Genomic DNA, 16,520 nt, shown 5'->3' with positions numbered 1-16,520 from the left:
TAGTTACAGAGCTTCAGAAAAGTAACTATTTGATTAAACTGCACCCCAGCCTTATATTATTCCTATGTCTTGTACTAAGATACCTTAAACTTGAACTCGGGTACTTCACTATTACAGAACCTGTAGAGAACTGAGACAAGTGTACTATGAACCCAGAGTCTGCATTCACAGGTTCTCAATTTCTAGGAAAATCATGCTTCTCGTAAGTGGCTGGTTTGTTTTTTATCTCATGAACACAGTCTTGGAATTGATCTTGTTTTCTACTTTGTTCTGGCTACTCAAATTCAAAGCCAAATGTGTGGTCCCCATCTAGCCAGTGTAAAACACATGCATTTATTTGTATATTAACGACACCCTAGGAATCACGTTATTTGTCTTTCCCTATTTTTCCTTTGCTCCTTATCTAATGTTTTGGGTAAGGGGGATGGGACAGAGGGGAAAGAGAAGGAAATATACCCTTAATTTTTTCCATTTCCCTAAAATGGAAGGCAAGGAACATGAAAAAATAACTAGCTAATTTTAGCGTGAGAGTGCGGCTTTTTACCTTACTACACGGATAAATTTGTTAAATACTGCGATATCTAATGTGTCAATTTTCTTGCCCAGGTGGAAATAGGTAATACTGCTAAGGGGACATTATATCTGGGGAAGAGCTTACTAAATTAAGGCAAATAGGGAAAGTGTTATCAGGGCAGTCAATTATGTACGGTGTACAGCCAAATAAGGTAGTTCTATCGTTTTTCTCCAAGTCAAATACCTTCTACCTGTGACTGACGATGGCCCAAGCCTCTTGTAATGTGAGAGATGGTCATCATGGCTCCACATCTCTCAAAGAGCTCCTACTCCAGCATGCTGAGCCTGTTTGGTCCCTGTTATCCTCTTTGCTGGCAAATAAAGATGAGTTCAAATATTTCCAAGTTTCTTCAACATGTTTTTCAAGCCCCTATTATTTGTGAGGCATTAAAGATATTAATGTCTAAATGGCTGCCTTTACAGAAAAACATTTTTTAACGAGTTATACAAAATGTATTCTAATCAACTAATGTAAAAATACCATTCATAAATTAAACTAATAGCTGCGCTGTACTTCCAAACCTCTATTCTATATGCCACTCCAATTTCTTCTAGAAATTAGGGAAAACAAAAAAAAAATATGGGTGAGGGCAGTGGGGGGAGGATGACAAGCAATGGACACAATGTAAACAGAGAATGATGAGATAAACCACAATGCCATCCAATCAACAAATACTGGTAGTTTAGACTGAAAGCAGAGTAAAAAGCAGCACAAAGTTCCACCCTTGGGTAGCAAACATTCCAGTCCCTCCTTCGGTGTTTCTGGGATTGCCAAGTAGTGGCTTTTTAGTCCCCTTTTTAATTCCCAAAGGTGGAATTCCTTTGGGATCCTGTACTCCAGTCCTTTACATACTCCTGAGCCTTGAGACCCTTATGGCCAGGAACTAGAATGGAGCCTACTTTTAAGGCTAAAACGAGAGCTAAAGGACAAAATAAGAATAGGAAGAAATATGTGGTCTCAGGGTAGACAAATACCCAAAAACTCCATCAGAACTTATATTGTGGACACCTAAACAAATCAGATAGGAGGATGAGAATCCCCCAAATCCTCACAGATGGGAAGGTGATTGGGTCACTCTCCACTGCCTCCAGCACCGGCTCCTTCTAGCAACTGCCCCCTCACCCCCAACACACACCATTAACATAGTTCCAATGGGAGGGGCTACAGTCCTACAAGAACCATACCTCTGCTGGCCCAGCAAAGTAACCTAGAGGGACAGGTAGACCTCCCGTTATTGAGTGGCTGGAGCTCCATGAAAGAACACTTATGAAATGCAGGTGGCCAATCTTTTTCTCAGGTTGGAGAAAGCTGGTCTGCACAGGAAGAATGAACTCAGGTGAAGACAAGGTGTTACATTTAGCATGTCTCCTGGTCTGACTGGAGACAAAGCAGAACACTTTAGAGTTAGAACGTCATAGTAGTTCTCCTGCAGGGGGAAAAGTCAAGGCAATCTACTGAAAGCCCTTCTGGTTCCAAAGAAGGATGAACTAGCTGCTATGGCTGCAGTCTTCATAAGCTCTTCACACAGTGGAATCCTAAAGGAAAACCAACAGTGAGAGAGTGTGTGCTCACATGAGTTTCAAAGAAGGCGAGATGTGGGGTGGCTCCAGTTACCCAAGCCTGTGGTCAAGGCTGACCGATGAACCTGAACTACAGAACTCGGAGCTCCCTGCTAAGCGACGGCTACTCTGGGCTCCCTCTCCTTTGACCACTAGAGTGTTACCAGCACTCCCTCCTCCTTCCCTAGGTTTATGACACCACATCCATGCAGTACAGCGTCAGCTGGCTATTCATCCAAAGAACAAAAACACAAATGCAAAAGGATTTATGCTCTCCTAGGTTTGCTGCTGAATTGTTTACAATAACCAAGGTATGGAAGCAACCTAAGTGTCCATTAACAGATGAATGGATAAAGAAGAATGGTATATTATATAAGAGAATGCTACCCAGCCATAAAAAAAGATGAAATCTTGCCATTTACAACAACATGGATAGATAGACCTTGAGGGTATTATGCTAAATGAAATAAGTTATACAGAAAAAAACAAATACTGTATAATTTCACTCATATGGAATTATAACAAATGAACAAAAACAACAACAAAAATAAACAAAAAGCAAACTTATAGAGGCTGACAACAGATCGGTGGGTAAAGGTGGCCAACTGTACGGTGATGGATGGAAACTAGACTTTTGATGGTGAGCACAATGTAGCATTATACCGCACACCTGAAACTTACACAATGTTATAAACCAATGAAACTACAATTAAAAAAAATTCCTTCCTCCTTCCCCACTGATGTGTGTGATGTCGCTCATGTATCATAGTAAGTGCATATACACCTTTTGCTGAGCAACCTAAGTTGACTTTTTAAAAATCTGACTGTATTCTCTGGCCAATAATTTAACTTGGGAAATTTTCTTGCTTTGCTTCATAACTCAAAAACATGGCAACTCTCCATTCTTAAGGCTTTCTTCATTCAATTAAGTTTATAGTTTTCTTCACAGAGTTCCCAAACATTTCATATAGATCACTCCACCTCAGGCATTTCACATTTTGTTGCTATAATGGTATTTTTCTCCCAATATTTTTATAACTAGATATTGCTAGCAAGAAAAATGCTACCGATTTTTAAATATCTTTTATGTGGTATACTGCTATCTCACTGAACTCTTCTTTTTAGTTTTTCAATTGATTTCCTTGGTTTTCCTAGGTTTAAGACTGTGCCATCTGCAAATACTGCTATTTTCTACCATTTTTTCCTAAGAGTTATACCTTTTATTTGATGCATTCTTGCATAATATCAAATATCAGAAACGTTACTGGGCATGCTTATTTCACTTTCTGATGTCAAGGGGAATTCCATCAGTTTTCCCATTAGTAGGCCGTTTGCTGTTGGTTTAAGGCAGATATTCTTTCACCGCATTCCTGATGAGGAAGAAGGGCTGAACTAACCCTGCCATCTTGGCAGACACTGGGATGACACAGCATGAGGATTTGCTGGGTGACGGTGCCATGCCGCAGGTGTCAGAACCAGGCTCTGTGACTGACCAGCAATCGGGCAGATTGTTTAACCTCATCGTCTCAATTTCTTCATCTGTAAAATGACTGTAACAATAACAACCTCTTTCTTAGGGTTTCTGTGAGGATTAACTGAGAGAATGTATTAGAACAATGCTGGGCACACAGTCAATACCACTTGTTGCCTGTTATCTGTCCTCTTTAATTAAGAGAATTTCCTATTTAATTAAACTTGCTGGTGTTTTAGATTTTCATGGCTACTTCCCTAAGTGAAACTGGAACATAGTTTTCCTCCTTTGTGGTGTCTTATCAGATTGCTTTTCTTATATTTTAGTAGGTTTCTAAAAGTTTATGGTAGTTTTAAAACATGAATTTGGTATCTTTTGGTATTTTTCTAGGATCTAGAATAAATCAGATAGCTTATTATCAGATACATTTTTTCCCCAAATTTTTAAAAAGAATTTCTTTATAATCTAGGTCTGGAGCACCCCTCCCTTTTGTGGTTGGGAGGCCATGGCCTTTAACATATATATTTAACATACTCCATGATTGACAATCTATTCACGTACTCTACTTATTAAGACAATTCTGAACAGCAACCAGTTCTCCACTGTATCATCAGATCCTTCAAAGTTGCCCATGACATACAAACTTAGACCGTGTCTTCTCCAGTCACTTCCTTCCGGGTGTGCTCCCTTTCCAAACACCTATGGGGCGCTTGTATATAACATCCTACGCTAAACATGCTCATCCCTCTGTCTTCCTTTCACTACATTTAAAAGTGGGGGAACTTTCATAAGATTTTTTAAAAAGCTAACATTCTCCACCCTCACCCCTCCCCCACAAGTTTTTATTAGCTTCTATTGTCTAGCCCTCTTTCCATCAACTTAGCTTCCCATCACTCACTAAGTAGTCTCCAGGAGCAAGACCAGATCTTGAGTAAACAAATGGGTTATAACCAATATTAATAGGGACGAATGATCTTTAACAATCTACTCACAGAACTAGGAAGTATTTATATACTATGCTGTGTACACATACAGGAAGATGTCCCCTGTTCTAGTTCCTTCTTGCTTACTTGAGAAGGCCAGGCATAGAGATGTGGGCCACTGTATCTGCAACTAATTTGCCATATGCAGCTTAGGAAAAGCCTATTACATAGCTATATTTTAATACAATGAAAATAAGTAAAATCATCTTGTACAAACATCAAAATGATGTTTAAGTCCTAGAAAATATTCCAACTTAAATTATATGATTAACATGTTTTCAGATTAATTTCAAGTATGAATGAAACTATGAATCCTTCCAGATGAGTGCATCCTTATCCAAGACACTTAACAGAATTCTACTGGAAAAGGGAACAGTTCAAAAATGGGTGGTAGCTTCCAGAAATCAACACTTTGCTAAGACACACTCCCTTCTGGAATTTGTCCAGTAATCAACATCAAGTAGATTCCATCGTTTCCTCTTTTGGAAAAACAGCACATTAACTTCTCTAATCTTCCTGCACAGCCCCCTCTCTTCACAGCTCCTTAAAGACCACTGACAGTAACTCAGAAATGGGAAAGTTCTCTGTGTCCTGGGATCTCACACATCCTGACCAGAAGACTCAACCTCCTCTGTTTCTGTAACAGAAATTTCCTATGTTCCAGAATGATTCTATATACTCCAGTACCTTGTGATGGAGGCAAGAGAGAATGGTGAGAAACAAGTGTACGCTCTGGGACCAGGGTTTTAAATCTCAGGCCCCTTTCTAGGTATGTGACTTCAGATCAATTTGCTTCTTTTTCTCCATTAAGTCATATGGGGATAAAAATAGGGTTATTATAGGATTAGATGAGGTAAATAGATAGAGAGGTCTTCAACTTCATCCTAGCAGGTAAAATATATGTGCTGTTAGCAATTATTTACCCCTCTTACTTCATGCCTTTAGCTTACACAAATAGAGAAAATGCTACTTTTCATACTGAATTGGCACGCCTCAGCCATGCTGATTGGAACCTCTCATTTCAGCAACTTCAGAACATACTGGGACAAATGGACAATATAAGAAAAAAACAGAAACATTTAATCAGGGCTAGAAAACTCAAATGCCTCAGCAGGTAACATAAATGCCTTAGGTAGCCAGTATGTTCAGGACAATAGGAAATAGTCTACAAATTGGATTTGGACCCCACCATTGTTGATCTCCTCTGACTGTTCCTTTTCTACAAAATTAAATCCCCAATAGAAATATAAAATATTGATGGGGGAATTAAAAATCTGCAGAAATGAGGATAAAACAGGAAATAGCAACTTTTACCTTGCTCTTTTATGAATTAAAACTGTAAGAATGCTAAATTAATCACCAATGTAGGTATGTACATATTTATATCTAATCACATGCTATAAAGATTATTCTAAATTTAAGATGTTGTTAAAAATAGCTTAAAATATATATACAATAATACAGCATGAAGCTCAGCAACTAATAATCCATTTGTGACTGAGGAAGATCAACTTTAAGTGGGTCCTTTTGGCTATTTTCAAACCTACGACTATTGGAGAGGGCTGGTATCACATTAAATGATACAGCCAGCTCCAGATCAGAGTCCAGGTTGACTGGAAGGTTGCTTCAACACTTCCAAAGCCTTCAAAGTATGTGTCTGAAATGTGTGTGTGGTGTAGCAGAACGAGTTTTAGAGCTTCAATTACCATAAAAGCTAAAATGCATCTGGCACTTACAGCAGATCAGACGCACAATGTGCAAAGCATTTCTTCCTGAATCTTCACAACTGCTTTATGTGTAGGTTCTACTCCAGCTATTTTACAGATGGGAAGCTGAGACAAAATGGGCATTTAACACCTGCCCAAGAAAACACAACAGAAACTAAATCCCGGAATTCTAAGGTTAGAGTCCCTCCTCTTATCTCCACTCTGGACTTTAGTTTTCTCTCACTATAGTAAGGCCTAGGTATTGTTTCATGAAACTTCTTTTTCAGTTTTGACAGTGTGTTAATGTATGTGCTGGGTCACTGATCAAAAATGTAATTTCTCACTGTGGGTTGAAGTTAAAAAAAATTGAAAAGCCACTCACCTAAAGTGTTCATTCTTTTACTTAACAAAAGTAAAAATAAATTATTCCAACCTTAGTTGGATTCTAAACCTGAGAGAACTAATCATCCCAATCAAAAAGTAAATGCTTTGAATTCCATACTAATAAGTATGTAAATAAAAGGGTTTCCCAAATTATGTTCCAATAGAACCTTCAAGATGTTTGTGGGTTATTTCCTGGGGGGCAGGGTGTTCTTATGACCAAATAAATTGGCAAATTGGGAAATATTACACATTATATTTCCTTCCTGGATAGTCACAATGTACATTATTAAAAACTCTGACAAGCTCTGCAATAACACAGCCATTATCAAAGAAAAACAATAACACAACCATCAATAAAAATTCAAATCTAACTGTTTTTAACCCAGTGTTTTCCCAAACACAAATATCATTCTGAAACCTCTCCCATCAACAACTACTAGTAGCTCATAAGAATATTGTTCTGCAAAACACAATTTGGCAAACTTAATCAGAAAGGGTCCTAATAAGTGTCAGTTATTACATTATATAAACTTCATTCACCTAAGTGCAAATATAAATGAAATTCACAAAAAAACTGCAATTTAAGTATTTCATCTCTGCTGAGCAGTTTTATCAGAATATTACAGTTGTATCATTTAATAAATATGTACAGAAACAATGTACTATAGTCTGAAAACATGAGGTGGGGGAATAGAGGAGAGAAAAGACGAAAAAAGGTAAAAAGAAACCTGCAATTCAATTACAATCTATTGTACAAAACTTACACTCATAGGAAATCTATTGAGGAAAACCTTATAACTCACACACAAAGGGCGAACAGAGAATAAAACCACACTGTCAACAGCTGAAAGCTCTGCAAAGATCATGTGAGGGAACAGGGTTTCTGTCTCCCTGTGGAGAATCTAGAAGTAATAGGACGTCAAAGAGGGAAACAGTTGTTTACCTAGACTAGGTACCCTTTGAAACCGGTATACAGAACAGAACCCAGCATCAGGGGCACTAAAAACTGCTTGTGGAACAAATTAATTCATAATAGATGTTTGAGGAGCTATGAATGATCAGGGGTGGTGAACATCACCGTCATCTCTGACCAGAGCTAGAACCCTGGGCTGGAAACAATCCGGTGACCAAGACCAGCAGCACACAACCTTCTGTAGGTAGAAGCTTAGTACCAATTATAGCCAAAGATTACTACCTTATGCATGCTCTTCACATCCTCAAATTTGATTCTACATTTTTCGTCCTTTCTTTTCCACTCCACTGCCTTTGGCTAATGTTTTTCTTTCCCCCAAAACAAAGAGCTCATAGAATGTCATAGCACACAGTACTTAAAAGTTGACAATAAAACTTGATGTGAAGCTCGAGAATTTTACTAATAATTAACTTGACTTACTAAGCTTGCACTGGACAACCACATAACATTTAGCTGTTAACCATTTATTCATAAGTACAAAAGTGAAAAATGTGAAGATACACGTTTTGATGTTACATTGCCTGAAGCAGAGAACGACTGTAATATATAACACCAGGCACCTGACCAACCAGGAGAAAAAATGTTCAAGAATGGTTATAAGCCATAAAGCTCTCATAAAGGCACTGACTTCAAGACCACAGACAAAAAGAAGCAGTACATAGTACAGGGGAAAAAGGCAAGTCAGAAAGTCTACACTAGGATCACTGAAAAGAAGAGCAAGAGACTTGATGGGTCTTCGGTCTGGGCCCCTTGTCCAATAATGAGATGACTGACGCCCAAAGGGCCGGAGTGACTCGCCCCGAGTGACATGATTAGTCATGGAGTCAGGACCCAGGCCAGATCTTCCAATTCCCAGGCGTCTCCATTTCCCACTGTAACACCAGGCCTCCCATCTTTTCTGCAAGACTAACATGGAAAATACCCAGTACCTACTGGCCTGACTAGAACTATAAACCGCTAATCAAACGATGACTCTACAATTACAGCATCTAGAATAAACCATCTTATTTTGTATTATGACATGTGGTTACTACCTGGAACTCTATTAAAATCCTCATTAGACTGTATTTACAAACCTACATTCTAAAGTACTGAATCAAAAATTGATCAGTAAGAAATTAACACCATATGGAGGAACACAAAACGATTTCATGTGAGAGTCATATCCTAGTCCAGGAGACACACATTTTAAAGGGAGGCAGATGTGAGTTCAAACTCTAGCTCAACTGTGCAATGTCTGTGACCCTGGACAAGTCCTCGCTTTGGTTTCCCATGTGTAGTCCTGGGGGACAATACGACCTATCACAGTGGTCTGCCCAATATGTAATGGTACTCAAATGATAATTTTCTCCCCCCACCTATTTTTGTCCATCTCCCTTGAGTTTTGTCTATTTCAATGTTTAACTTCATACCACCAGCCCCCAAACACTTGCCAGCTACATCACAATTACAGACATTAGTACATTCAACACCTTAAAAAAGAGTATGTACCAAAGAGCATTTAATATGTGAATACAATCTTTGTAAATGTTAGTGAAAAAATTCAAAAAAGACATTAGTGCATAAATTATAAAACCACTTCTTTCAAGCAAACTGGATAAAGAATGAAGAGAACCAGGCTCTAGATCCTAAGTCCTGTGGTTCATAAGCAGCACAACCCTAAGCAAGTACCCACTTCTCAGAAAGCCCCACCCGTTCTCTCCAAGCCACACCCAGCTCTAGTTGGGGGGGGGGGGCCTCAGTAGTCCCAGCTGCAGAAAGAACCATTCGCTCCCTGCACCTGAAACAGTCTAGCATCAGCATCATCACAGAACTGATGTCCTGCACCTGGTACGTGCCAGGCTCCGTTCTAAGTACTTTAGACACAGTAGCTCATTTAAGCCCCCTACAATCTCCGCAGATATGGTCTATACCACTCAAACCCAAAGAATCCCAGCAAGAGAGAAGCGAAGGAGCTTGCCTAGTTACAGAGCCCATAGGAATGAGGGTTCAAAGGTTCAACAATCCAGGGCCTCTGGCTGCACCTGTGCTTTTATCCACTGACTCTTGAATTGTACAAATCCTGCAGTGGACCTTAACTATAAACATGTAAGCAGAAATCTGTTCATGCTATTCCTACCTTGTGCCTAAATACAGAGCATATATCACCCCCTCTGGAGGGGGAGAAAAGGAGTAACATATTAACAGCACTCTGTGAAAGAGCAAGCTACACTTCAGACAAAGTTACAAAATAGCAACTTACTAAGATCAAGCTACAAAATGTACATTTTGTTTCTCCAGCAAACATTTTGTGGAAATCATCAAAGTGTTGTGATGTTTTAACATTATCATACTTCACTGGTTGTCAACAATTTAAGTGCTGGATAACGCTCCCAAGGAATAATTATAATATAAAACCAAACTGCCACTAAATGTTGGTGAGCTAGATTTTCTCATTTTCATAACTATGCAAATGAAAACACATACATACATATAAACAAGCAAACACAAACCAACGACTTAAATACTGTATTCTGAGTATCAAAATCTCAAATTAGACACAATGTATTAAGGATTAGGCAAATAGTATGTGCTGAACACTGCCAGCATAAATGGCCAGGGCAGGCTTCACCTCCCTCCTTTTGGGCCAGTTCACACCTGACTGACCTCTTGTAATTCTCTGCATGCCATTCTCCCTTCCTCTGCCAGTTTAGCATCACAGTTGCTAATCACCCTTCTATCTCAAGTAAAAGCACAGTGGGGCCAGGAAGCTCAGTGAGGCAGAAATGGCACATGGGAGGAACATACACACACCTACACCCTCCCCTCCAAAAAAACTAAAGTTGATGGCAACAGGCTGTTAATCGTAATTTCATTACCATCAGCCTATCATCTGCCACCCAATCCTTCAATAACTCTTCTCACAATCCTTGGAAGCCCTGAGAAACAGAAGCAGAACAAACATTTTGGCATTTACTCCGACTAGTCTATGCTACAAATGCTGGTGGTAGAAATATTTGTCTCACCTTGCTCTACCCCCATACTCTGACTGATAAAGGTAGTGACTTGGGTCCAGCTGAATAGTCATTAGAGTGGTGAGACACACAGAGGAAGAACTCTCACATAGTAGCTCAATTCCTTCTTTAATTAAGGATGGCTCCAATAGCAGCCTTCTCTCCAATAAAAAAAACCAAAATATAGACTGATGACTAAATTGTTCTGCAATTTTTAGGCTATCCGGTTTGATATGCATTCACACGAATACAAGATCTTTACACTTTAATAATTAAACAACAAAACAAGTCACAAGCAATCTAACCCAGAAGTTCAGAGATCTGATCGTCTTCCTCATACTTTTACCACTCCAAAAAAGTTTTACCAACGTTTTGCCATTTTCCATATTAATCCACCTATGACACTCCTATTTCTATAACAGCAGACAACATTCATAGAATCAAATTCCTAATTAAAAGGAGCCATGGAAAAGAAAATGGATTTTTAAAATAAAAACACCACCAGAAAGGTAACCAGAACATACTACCTAAATGAAGTTCTACCACATAATATTGGATTTTATTTTTGCATGCTGCTAGAATCAGGAGGGGGACAATTTGGATTTGTGTCTGTGTTTTTATGGAAGATGGTAAAACTGAATTATCAGTGATCAACCCCTCCTTGAAAAAAGGCTCTTGGGAAGTACAGTAGTAATTACAGAAATCTATAACCTACAAAAGTTGATCAAAAGAAAAAACTTTAGTAAATATTCAAAGTAAACATTTGTAATATACAAATAAAGATTAAAATAAAACCAAATTATAAAACCAAACCCCATTCTTAAACTGGACTTTCTCAGCTATTCTTTTATGTTGACTTTATGAAAATTTATAGTTTAGCTCAGCATCTCATTTTATATGCCATTAGAAACAGGAAGAGACCTCATAAATATATTTTAGAATGTAAAGCACAAGGGGAAAAACTGGTTTAAAGAACCTGCAGTCTGAAATGAACTAAAGTGAAGTGCCTTGAAATAAAAAAACCAAACAGTCCCTTTTGTTACAGCAGCAAATTATTTCTAGCAGCAAAATTATTTCATGACAAATTCTATATTTACTAGAGAAATGCCAATAGAAAATTACATGCATTTAGCCTGAATCTTTGTAATGTCATAATCAAAAGTAGTAGCCTACGTGGACGGCCCTTGTTCAAAGAATATTTTGGGGGTGGGGCATGGGGAGGTAGGAATGGGAGATATACCAGCTACGAAAGTAATCCTTTTTAATGCCTTTTAGAAAAGTACATCCACTCATATGGCAGAGATGTGTCAGATCTCTTTCCTACCTGCTGGCAAGATGCAGCCCAAGTAATAAACAAGCAATAGGATCTAAATTGTACAAAGAAGTGAATAACTATACTTCAAACAATAAGTCTTTAGGAAAAACTGTCCAGAGGAGCAGTTATTAAGCATGACTACTACATTTTATCTGACATAAATAATACAATCTTGTCAGAAAAAAAAATTACATTTAAGACTTCCCTTACTTGGGGAAAAATATTTTTATACGAAGATAATTAATGACAAAAATGCTTAATAAGAGTTATATATATGTAGTTTAGTTCATTATGTAAAGAAAAAATATAAACCTGAAAAGAAATATGCAAAAATGTTAACAGTAACCAAATATAAGTGGTAAGATTACAGAAGATAATTTCAAAAAATTTTCCAGTACTTCCTGCATTTTACAACTCTTTTTTCTAAAACTCAAAAAAGTTGACATTCATTTATCATATAAGCAAACAACGAAGTAAGTACTTACAAAACCAACACAGGTTCTAAGCTGCTTCCAGAGATCATATGTTTAGGACTTCAAATACAGCTGCCAATTACTTCCTAGTAATTTTTTAAATGTACTAAATAAAACTGAAGACTTTTGCTCCTGATTCTCCTATAAAGATTTTCATGACTAAAAATTAATTTTAAAAAATGAACTTTTCTATAAAAAGGTTCTATGTCACTTTCTATCTCAGAATATTAGTAACAATTTGACTTTTAAAATCATCCTTTTAGATTGCTTCACACAAATGCCATCTCAAAGAGGTAAATTACGTTCAGCTGAGTAATTCCAAAGTTTAGACACCTAACACACAGTGCGAGAAGTTTTGATGCGGTTTAGTGAAGTGCACCAACAGAAATGCCTTCTGTGCAGAGGAGCTTATTTTAAACACACCTTTCCATTACCTCCAAGAGCCTGACGTCTAATGCAGCTTTTTGCAAAAGGTGCTTTGCTTGGCCTGGACACGGATTCCTTTGAATATCCCGGAAGCTGTCAAAATCGATCTCAAACTGCCTAATATTCAAGGCACAGAATGTCAACTCTGTACCGGGCCTCCTCCTCTCCTTTCTTTCACAGCAGCGCCTTCAAGATCCCGTAGCTTACATTTCCGGGCTCATGAGTCACCGAGAAACCAGTTCTAAGTTTCCCCTAAACAGCTCCTTTCTAGCATTCAAGGATCTGGCCCCCCCCATACCTCTTCAGCCCACCCCCGCTTCCCAGCATGGGCCTCGGCAACAGACGGAGTTGCCCATCATTTCTAGCCTGTGCCCTTTTACCTGCGTCCTCTAGCTCTGCGGCACCCTGCTCTCCCAAATCCTCTCGCGTCTTCAGGACCCGCGCGGGCACGGCCTCGCCCAGGAAGCCTTCCAGATTTCGGCTAAGCGGAAGTGCTCGATCGATCGGCCCCGTCTGCCCCGGGCTCCTTCCTAGCACCTTGCAGTCCTCTCACCGGACTTATCGCCTCCTTCCGGGGATCGTGTGATCCGCGTACTAGTCTTAGCTCCCACACCAGGGCTTCAACTCCTCGGGGGAGGCGCCCGCGGCGCCCGCACGCAGTCGGCGCTCAGGCTGTTTCAACCGACCTCGGGGGCGCTCCGGCCGCACAATTCCTCACCCGAAATCAGTTAGGCGTCCTCCCGACAGGAACATCGCGGAGACGCCGCCCGCCTCCCGAGAACAGCGGGTTGAGCGGGGGCCGGGAGCGAGGCGGCGGAGCCCGCGCGCGGCGCGAGTGACAGCTGAGCCGCGCGCACGTCCCTGCGCTCCGCGCTCCGCCGGGGGCGCCCCGAGCCGCCGGCCCCGCCGGGGAACCGCACGCGCAGGCAGGAGAGCCCGGGGCTCCCCGACCCCGGCCGCAGGCCCCCGGCGCCGCGCGGGCGACAGCAGAGGGCACGGCTCCGCGAGGGGCCTGGGCTGGGCCGGCTCCGGCCGCCGCGGCCTCCCGAGAAAATGGAGGCGGCCCCGGGGCCGGGGACCGGCCGGGGCAGGGCGGGCGGAAGCCGGGCCGGCGTCCGCGCCGCGAGCTGGGCAGGGCCGGGGGTCACTCACGGGGCTGGGCCGAGCGGCTCCCTCTCCGCCTCCGCGTCGTCGCCGTCCCCGTCCTCGGCCGCCGCCGCGTCGGGCTGCTCGCTGGGTCCCCGCGGCGCGGCTCCGGGGCTCGGCCCCTCCGTTGTCTTCCGCCCGCTTCGACTCCCGGCGACGGGCTCCCGCGGCGGCGGCTGCGCGGGCGGGCGGGCGGACGGCGGCCCAAAGGCTCCCGCGGCGGCCGCCGCACTGCTGCGCTCGATCGCGCGGGTTGCGGCTGCGGCGGCGGCTGCAGGACCCGGCGCCGCCTTTGCCTTCGCCGTCCCCCGGTTCCCCGACGCTCGGTCTCCCCCAGGCCGCGCCGCTCCCCGCTCCCCGCTCCCGGCCCGAGCCCGGCTTTGACGTGCGCACTGCGCAGCCTCCCAGGGCGCGACGTCGGGCGGCGCCGCAACGCCCCCTTTGGCCTCGGGCGCCCCCGGGCGTCGGGGAGGACTCAGGGCGCCGGAGTGCGCGCGGGGGACGACGAGGGAGGGCACGCCGAAAAGCAGAAGCCGAGCGGAGGAGTGCCTTTTCTTTCGTCGGCCACTTGCATGTGGGAGCTCAGCCCCCGTCCAGTCTGTCTGCGCACGCTTCCTGGAGGAATCTCACGCCCATTTTCTACGACCACTTCCTCGCCTCTTAACAAAGCTTTATTTCTGCTCAAGACGGAGGGCCAACTTGGTGTAGACCCAAGCTGTCACACTTGCGTGGGACAGCGCATTCTCATTTTAGCATCCTCTGAGAGAGCGCGTGGAAAGTGGTGGAATGATCCGGATTCGTAGGAGTCGACAGCGGATTTAAACCCCAGCGCCACTCATTTGGTCTCCACGGGCCGTTTCCCGTCCCCATCCCTGGGTTCCTTCACGTACACGCGCGCACAAAAGCGTCACGCAGGACCGTGGGCTTCGGAGGACGAGCGAGGAAATGAATTCCAAAGCCCAGACAGCAGAATCTGGCACATAAAAATATCATCCATGTGTGTTTTTGTTTCTGTTGCTTTGTTTTTCATTTGTACTTGGACAGGTAGTTTTGAGCATCTGCTGTGTGTCAGGCACTATTTTAAGGGGTAGGGCAGTGAACGACACAGTCCGTGCTCCCGAGACAAACAATAAACAACCAAACCAGCACGTGCATGACCTTGGATGGTTTTCAGGGCTATGGGGGAAAACAACATAGGCCAAGGAGGGGAGAGAGTGCAGGGTATGCCTATTTATAGCTCTCCGAAACGGCTCCTTTCCACCTGGGAGCAGGGAACAGCTCCATGAGGAGCATGAGGTGAACTGTGTGGGATGCTTGGGATGGCAGAGGGAACAGCAAGGAGCAGCTCCCGCTGGGAGCTGGGAGCCCAGGAGCCCAGGCTCCTGAGGGAGGGAAGAGGGCAGAGCCAGCAGAGGGTGGAAACCCTACAGACTGAAAGGAGAACTTGGGTTTCTACTCTGAATGAGATGAGAAGCGATTTGAAGAGTATTGAGCAGAGAAAGGATGTGGTCTGACATTTCAAAAGGATCGCTCTGGTTGTGTGAAGACCAGCCTGAAGGATGTCAGGGTGTCAGCCATCCTGTCAGAAAGCTTCTGAAATAATCCAGTGAACAGAAGACAGGTCCAGCACAGTAGCTGGGAGGGGTAAGGAAGTGGTTGGGTTCTAGATACTTTTAATAGGTAGAGCTGACAGGATTTTGCTGATTTCTAAGGGGTTTTTGTTTGTTTGTTTTTCTCAAGCACCTGGAAGATACAATTTGGTGAAATGGGGACGACTTAAAGAGAAGCAGATGTGAAGGGGGGAACTCCGGAATACATTTGGGGGCATATTAACTCTGAACTACTTGCTAGACATCCAAGACCTCCAAGTAGGAAGCTGGATATGGAAGTCAGGGTATGGATGAGATATCCGGGCTGGAGAGAGAATTTTGGGAGTCCTCAGAGTAAGTAAAATCTCAAGACTCAATGAGATCATTTAGGGAGTGAGTGTTAAAGGGCAAAGCCAAGGATGAGCCTGAGGTCCCAACACGGGTCAGGGAGATGACAAGGAACCAGCAAAGGGTTCTGAGAGGAGCCAGGGTGGCAGGAGGAGGAGACCCAGGAGACTGTATGTACCGGAAGACCAAGGGGTGGAAGATGGATCAATGCCACTGATCTTGACTAATAGTTGAAGTAAGGTTGCTGTTGGTGACTGGTCATTGATGTCAGTGTCATAGAGGTAACTAGTGGCCTTGGTAAGAGCTGTTTCAGCAGGGGTGGGTGGAAAAGCCTGATTGGAGTGGTCTCTGGAAAGAATGTGAGACCCAGAAAGATGTGTAGAAAGAATGGGGCTCTAGGACGAGAGAGACCATGAGCATAAACAACTTTTCCATGAAGTTTTATTCTAAAGAGGAGGAAAGAAATTGGGGGGTGGGTGAAGGAGACTATGGAGTCAAACAGATCTTTTTGGTTTTATTTCTCTTTTTCATTTTCGCTTTTAGGATGGAAGCTATTACAGCTGGCGTAAGTGCTAATGGA

The 16,520-nt window shown here is 42.7% G+C and overlaps 1 protein-coding gene across 6 annotated transcripts in view; it reads right to left on the bottom strand.

The window, feature by feature from the left end:
• Window positions 1-14,379, bottom strand: part of CAB39 (calcium binding protein 39) — a 77,377-nt gene extending 62,998 nt beyond the window's left edge. The window contains exon 1 of one of the 6 annotated variants that reach the window (XM_081051138.1): window positions 14,010-14,379. The gene's annotated coding sequence lies outside the window, so the exon portion shown is untranslated. Of the gene's footprint in view, window positions 1-764; window positions 848-12,854 lie in introns of those variants that run through there. The other 5 variants (XM_081051139.1, XM_081051141.1, XM_081051140.1 and 2 more) reach the window with 5 other exon arrangements.
• Between the last annotated feature and the right edge of the window lie 2,141 nt (window positions 14,380-16,520).

This window comes from Rhinolophus hipposideros, assembly GCF_964194185.1.
Source record: "Rhinolophus hipposideros genome assembly, chromosome: 6".
NCBI classification, from domain to species: domain Eukaryota; kingdom Metazoa; phylum Chordata; class Mammalia; order Chiroptera; family Rhinolophidae; genus Rhinolophus; species Rhinolophus hipposideros.
The sequence above is the reverse complement of the archived record's forward strand: the minus strand, read 5'-3'. Positions and strand labels throughout refer to the sequence as shown.